Source organism: Myotis nattereri, assembly GCF_964212035.1.
Source record: "Myotis nattereri genome assembly, chromosome: Y".
Classification (NCBI taxonomy): Eukaryota; Metazoa; Chordata; class Mammalia; order Chiroptera; family Vespertilionidae; genus Myotis; species Myotis nattereri.
Window position 1 is genome coordinate 33581279 of NC_138094.1, and position 5515 is coordinate 33586793.

General features: G+C 51.0%; 1 pseudogene across 1 annotated transcript; it reads right to left on the bottom strand.

The window, feature by feature from the left end:
* Nucleotides 1-2188: 2188 nt before the first annotated feature.
* On the bottom strand, nucleotides 2189-2761 carry LOC308512424 (TCF3 fusion partner-like; annotated as a pseudogene). Its single transcript has one exon. The product of its transcript is annotated as a TCF3 fusion partner-like (transcript).
* Nucleotides 2762-5515: the final 2754 nt, after the last annotated feature.

Below are 5515 nucleotides of genomic sequence, written 5' to 3' on the forward strand. Positions count from 1 at the left end.
TGACACGTTCCTGAAGTGGGATATAATGCAATATTCGCGTAAGTCAGAACCCACCTACATAAGCACGTATGTCACTCACATGGAGTACACATACACAGTAGTAATGGCGTGAAACAGTAAAAAAAAAAAAAAAAAAAAAAAAAATTAAAAGAAAGATAACAATTCCTGACCTTTACTTGTGGTAAATGAATAATAATAATAAAAAAACCATAAAGCATATATGTACATACGTAGAAATGATCAAACTTTTTTAAAAAATAAATAAATGGGGTATGGAGACGTATCCAGAACCTATGTACTTTGAGTCCAACATAACCCAAGGAATGTCTACATTATCTCAACAGGCTGAAAAGTGACCAATGTGGATTCAGATGGTCTGTTTTTAATGAAAACAAGGTTGGGAAGGCACACTTCAAAGAGTTAGGCATTGCAAGTTCCAAATCAGAGCGTGCACATCGTTGTGAAGAAATAAGGTAAAAGTGACTTATTCATATTAGTAAAGAGATGTTTTAAAATCTAACACTGAGACCCTCACTATAATTTATGTTGGAAAATTGAAAGTATTGATAGCATCAGTGTAGTTAAGAAGAATATGCCTCTGCACTTGAATATAGACAAGCAGCCTGCCCATTTCAATTTTGGATGAGCTAGTGAGCAAAGAAAATTAGTGAAAGGCTCATTTAGGGACATTAGTGGAAAGAATTAGCACTGAAACATAGTACTGTTTGTGGGAGATGTAATATTTCTCATATTTTGAAGGAGATTAGTACCCTTCATATAAGCCATTAAATAATACTGCTAAAGAGCAGTAAAATCTATATGGCCATCATTACCAAAATTCAGGTTATACCTTTAAATTATTCAGCATTAGAAGAGAACCATGCTAAATCGGTGATAAATAATAAAATGACTAGAGGCCCGGTGAACGAAATTTAAGCACTGGTGGCGTCCCACAGCCTGGCCTGCGCCCTCACGCAATCTGGGACACCTTGGGAGATGTGGGACTGCCAGGTTAGGTCTGACACCTCCTGAGGGATGTAGCAGTGCACGAAACGGCAGGCAGCCGGGCAGGAGCCCAAGCTGGAGCCAGGTGCTGTGTTCCCGCTCATCCAGGCCCCACTCCACCTGCCACCACTGGTTCGTAGCCTTGTCACATAGGCAGCAGAGGCTCTTGCTGTCACAGCTGCACTTTCCAGCCTTTAGCCCAGCTTCTGGCTGAGTGATGCTCTCGCTGTGGGAGAGCCTTGACCACCTGGGGGAAGCTCCTGTGTTGAGCGTCTGCGTCCTGGTGGTCGGTGTGCATCGTACCAACCACTCATAATGTCGCTTATGCTTTTATACATATATATATATATATATATATATATATATATATATATATATATATACTAGAGGCCCGGTGCACAAAAATTTGTGCACTCGGGTGGGTCCCTCAGCCCGCCCTGTGCCCTCTCGCAATCTGGGGCCCCTTGAGGGCCCCTTCCCCTGGCTGCTGGCACCAGTTTTCTTCCGGCGCCTGGAACCCAGGCCTTCCCTCTTCGCCAGGAGGGGCGTGCACAGTGGGCTAGGGACTTAGCTCTTTTAAAAATACTTCTGAATGTTTGGTAAATAACCCTGTAGGAATCTCCTTTCTGAAACATGTTGGTTGTTAAGGGCTGATTTGGGTAATCAACAAAATGTATGTTAGAATCCTAATCTCCAGAACCTCAGAATGTACCTGTGTATAGAGATAAGATCTTTAAAGAGGGGATTAGATTAAATTGAGGCAGTTCTAGTGGGACCCTTAGCCCATCTCACTGAAGTCCTTATAAGAAGAGGAATGTTGGGGCCCTGCCTCAGTAGGTCCGGGGGTTCCCAAAGGTGTGGATGGAGTCGGCGATGAAGGAATGACACAGAGGCAGCATTCAGGTGATCATCATGTCCAGGTTCTCTTTTTATTGTCCTGTTACATCTATATTTATACTATTTGATCCTAAAAGCATGCCTCTATAAGCTTTTTTTTGCCAAGGAGAGCATGGGGTCTGTTTATTGGGGGGTCAGTCAAAGGGGGAGCTGGCTAGGGTGGGGTAGGGCAGCTACTTGTCTGGCCCCCAGAAACCCAACTTGTGTCCAAAGCCTCGACCACTTTGAAGCCAAAGTCTTCCTCCACCTTTATCTGCATGGGGGCCAGCTCCAGAGACAGCGGGACTCACGCCTGGCCCCCTTCCGGTGGCACTCGCCGCCTCTTCCAACCCCTGGGCCCCTCGCCAGGGGCCAGGCTGCTGGCTTCTGCAGGCGCTGGCGTCCTCCTGGGCGGGGACAGCCCCTCTTTCTCTGGAGGCTGGTTCTCAGCGTTGCCTGGGGTGGGGGCATCTGTGCCCTGGCTGCCCTCATCCTCCAGTAAGATGGTGAACTGGCTGGCCCAGTAGTTGTCACCGTAGGAGTCCAGCACCTTCATGAGGAACCTCCTCTCCTGCTGGAGTCTCCATGTTATCCTCTATATCTGATGGAGCCTGTTCAGGACCCACTCCTTCGCCTGCTCAATCTCCCTGCAGCGCCTGGTACTTCCTGCGATTAAGTTCCCTTTGGCGCCGCTGTTGCCAGCCTCAGGCTGCCTCCTCCTCTTCCTCTAGCTCCTGGAGGCTGGAGCTGCCCAGACCCCCAGACAGGAACTCCACTTCGGTCTCAAGCTCGCTCTCCAGGATGTGACCACCTTCAGCGGAGGCAGCGCCAGCTCCCAGCCAGGAGGTGCTGAGAACTCCTCAAAGCCCACGGCTGCCATGGACCCCTCTCTCTGCCCCAGCTCCATTTCTCCCTGGCTCCAGGCGCAGAACTTCCAACCTTGCAAGCCTCTAGTTTAAAGTGGCTTGCAAAACTACAGCCCATTGGATTTCAGCCAGGCACCCAGGCCCGGCTGCTAAGCCTCCTGTGAGTTGTAGTTCTCTATTTCCAGCTTGCCTCCCTGCCCCACCCCCACCCCAGTCCCAACTGAAAGGCCCTGCTGGCTGGACTAACCCTGTGGCCAGGCATCTGAGTCACCTCGGGTCTTTATTCCTGCCCCGACACCACGCCATCTGGCCATGGAGACTCTCCTCTTGGGAGGCCCCTGGGTCTCCTTCTGGGTCTCCTTCTCGGGCCTGGCTGCATCGCCCCCGAACCGGATGGCGTGCCCCAGCTGCTACACAGCCCCGGGCCCTGGGTCTCCTCAGCCTGGGCACCGGATCGTGTTCCCCAGCTGCAACGCAGCTCTGGGTCCTGGGTCTCCTCAGCCTGGGCACTGGATTTCTGACCCAGCAGCGATGCAGCCCCAGCACCTGGGTCGCCTTCTGGGTCTCTTGCTGGGGCCTGGCTGCTTCGCCCCTGGGGTCCAAATGGTGTCCCCAGGCAGCTATGCAGCCTGGCCTCTGGCCCCGCCTCTGGGTGTTCTCCCATCACTGGTGATCAGTGATCTGAGAAGCCACGCTGGGCAGGGAAGAGGCAGACATCTGCCTCTTCCCTGCCCCACCCAGTTTCTCCGATTACTGGCCCAGGGCCAGCAAAGGTGGCCAGGTCCTCCTATCACAGAAGCCAGCAAAGGCAGCCTGGCTTCTCTGAGCAAAAGCAGCTTGGTTCTCTGGCTCTTGGCTGCCACTGGGTTTCCAATTGCAGTCAGGGCAGGCGGCTTCTTCCCTCCTTCCCCTTTCGCCTCCTAGCATTGCACCTATGTATGCAAATTAACTGCCATCTTTGTTGGCAGTTAACCTCCAACTTGGCTGGCAGTTAATTTGCATATCGCCCTGATTAGCCAATGGGAAGGGTAGCGGTCGTACGCCAATTACCATATTTCTCTTTTATTAGATAGGATAGATATGTGCGACCAATTTGGCATGTCCTGCCCAATAGAATATTACCATTCACGGATGATATCTTGCCACTATTAGAATACCAGTGGCCAGGTGCATGGATTCGTGCATGTTGAAAGGAAATTAATTAGAAGAAATACCATAATACTGCTATTTGCCCTTTCTCTATAATAGCAGTGTCAATCAAATGCAGATTGACAATGACAAATTGAAACACACTCATGCAATTGGCGCCAGTAAGAGCTTCATATGTATCACACATGCACGAGTCAACTTAGCCATATAAATATATATATATATATATACATATATATATATATATATGGAATAAACTTGCTTAATTAGACCTGCAATCAGATTTAGCTAAACTTTTTTCAAGCCATTGAATCACCTTAACTTCTCCTCCAGGTAATTGTCAGCAACACAGCAGTAAATATCAACACAAAGCACATTATTATTGTAGTTCATGTGGGGAGACCAACGGCTAAAATATTTAACTGAAGCAATGTTTGACTTTATTCTGCACAGTGAGAAAACCTGAAGTCATTTTCAAGTTCCACCATTTCTTCCTTCTTTTCAGTCAGGTCAAGTTTCTAAGCTTGCAAAATCTCGGTTTTCAGGCTAATAATAGGATACCTCTGAGTCTACCAACTATCTACACCAGAGCTTTGAGTAAGTGGCAGGGCTTCGCAGGGTGACGCCCACTGCCCCATCTGTGATTAGAGGAGGCTTTTGTGGAGCCCACCCAGAAACAGCAGGCTGGGCCTGGCTAGGTGCCTTCTGTACCACATGCTCACATGACCAGCGCCTGTGCATGAGCCCACTGTGCCCCCACTCAGCACACCAGGGCCTGGTTGCATGCACCAGTGAGCAAGCACCTTGCCTGGACTCAGCAGGCTTTGCACCACCTGCTCCTTCACAGCACCAGTCTCAGAGCCAGGGGGCATCCAGAGTCAGGCTGTGTTGGGAGACTGAGGGGCTCCTGGGGGCAGCGCGCTTCCTCTCAGTTCCACTAGGGGGCCTTCAGCTGCAGGGTGCCTGAGGATTCACAGGGCTCCCCAGGGCCTTTGCACCAGGAAGGACAGGGCAAGCAGGATCATCCAGGAGGCTTTTAGCTTCACCTCGGTGCAGGAAAGTGGTGATACCCAGGACACAAGGGCACAGGAGGTTCAGAGGGCAGCTTTGGGGCTGGAGTGGGAGGACTTCATGCAGGTGGGGGAGGCTGAGACCCTGGAGCGGAGGTTGGACACAGGCCAGGATGTTGGGCTTGATCTTCAGTGCAGGAAAGAGGAGGACTGGGTGGCTGCAGAGCAGTGTGTGCAGGGAGAGGAGAGTGAGGTGCAGCAGGGAACCCAGAGTGAGGAGCAAGGGGAAGACAAGGAGGGCCTGTGGGAGGAGTTCCAAGCACAGGCTCAGTTTATCCTGTGGACAGAGGGCCTTCTGCAGGTGGTGCCATGGCAGGCCAAGTGGGCAGGTGAGGAGGTTTTCCCAGATCTACAGGTGGGGAGGCAGGAGGAGGTGGTGAGTGAAGAGCTGAGGCTGGAGGCACACGCTCCAGGTGACCCGCAAGGGAGTGACCACCAGGAGGAGGGGTGGATGGAGGAGCAATTAATTGCAGGGGAGCAGTTTGTCCTGCAGGGGGAGGGGAAGTGCACCATGGAGGCAGTGGAACAGGTGGGAGAGGTGGAGCCTCA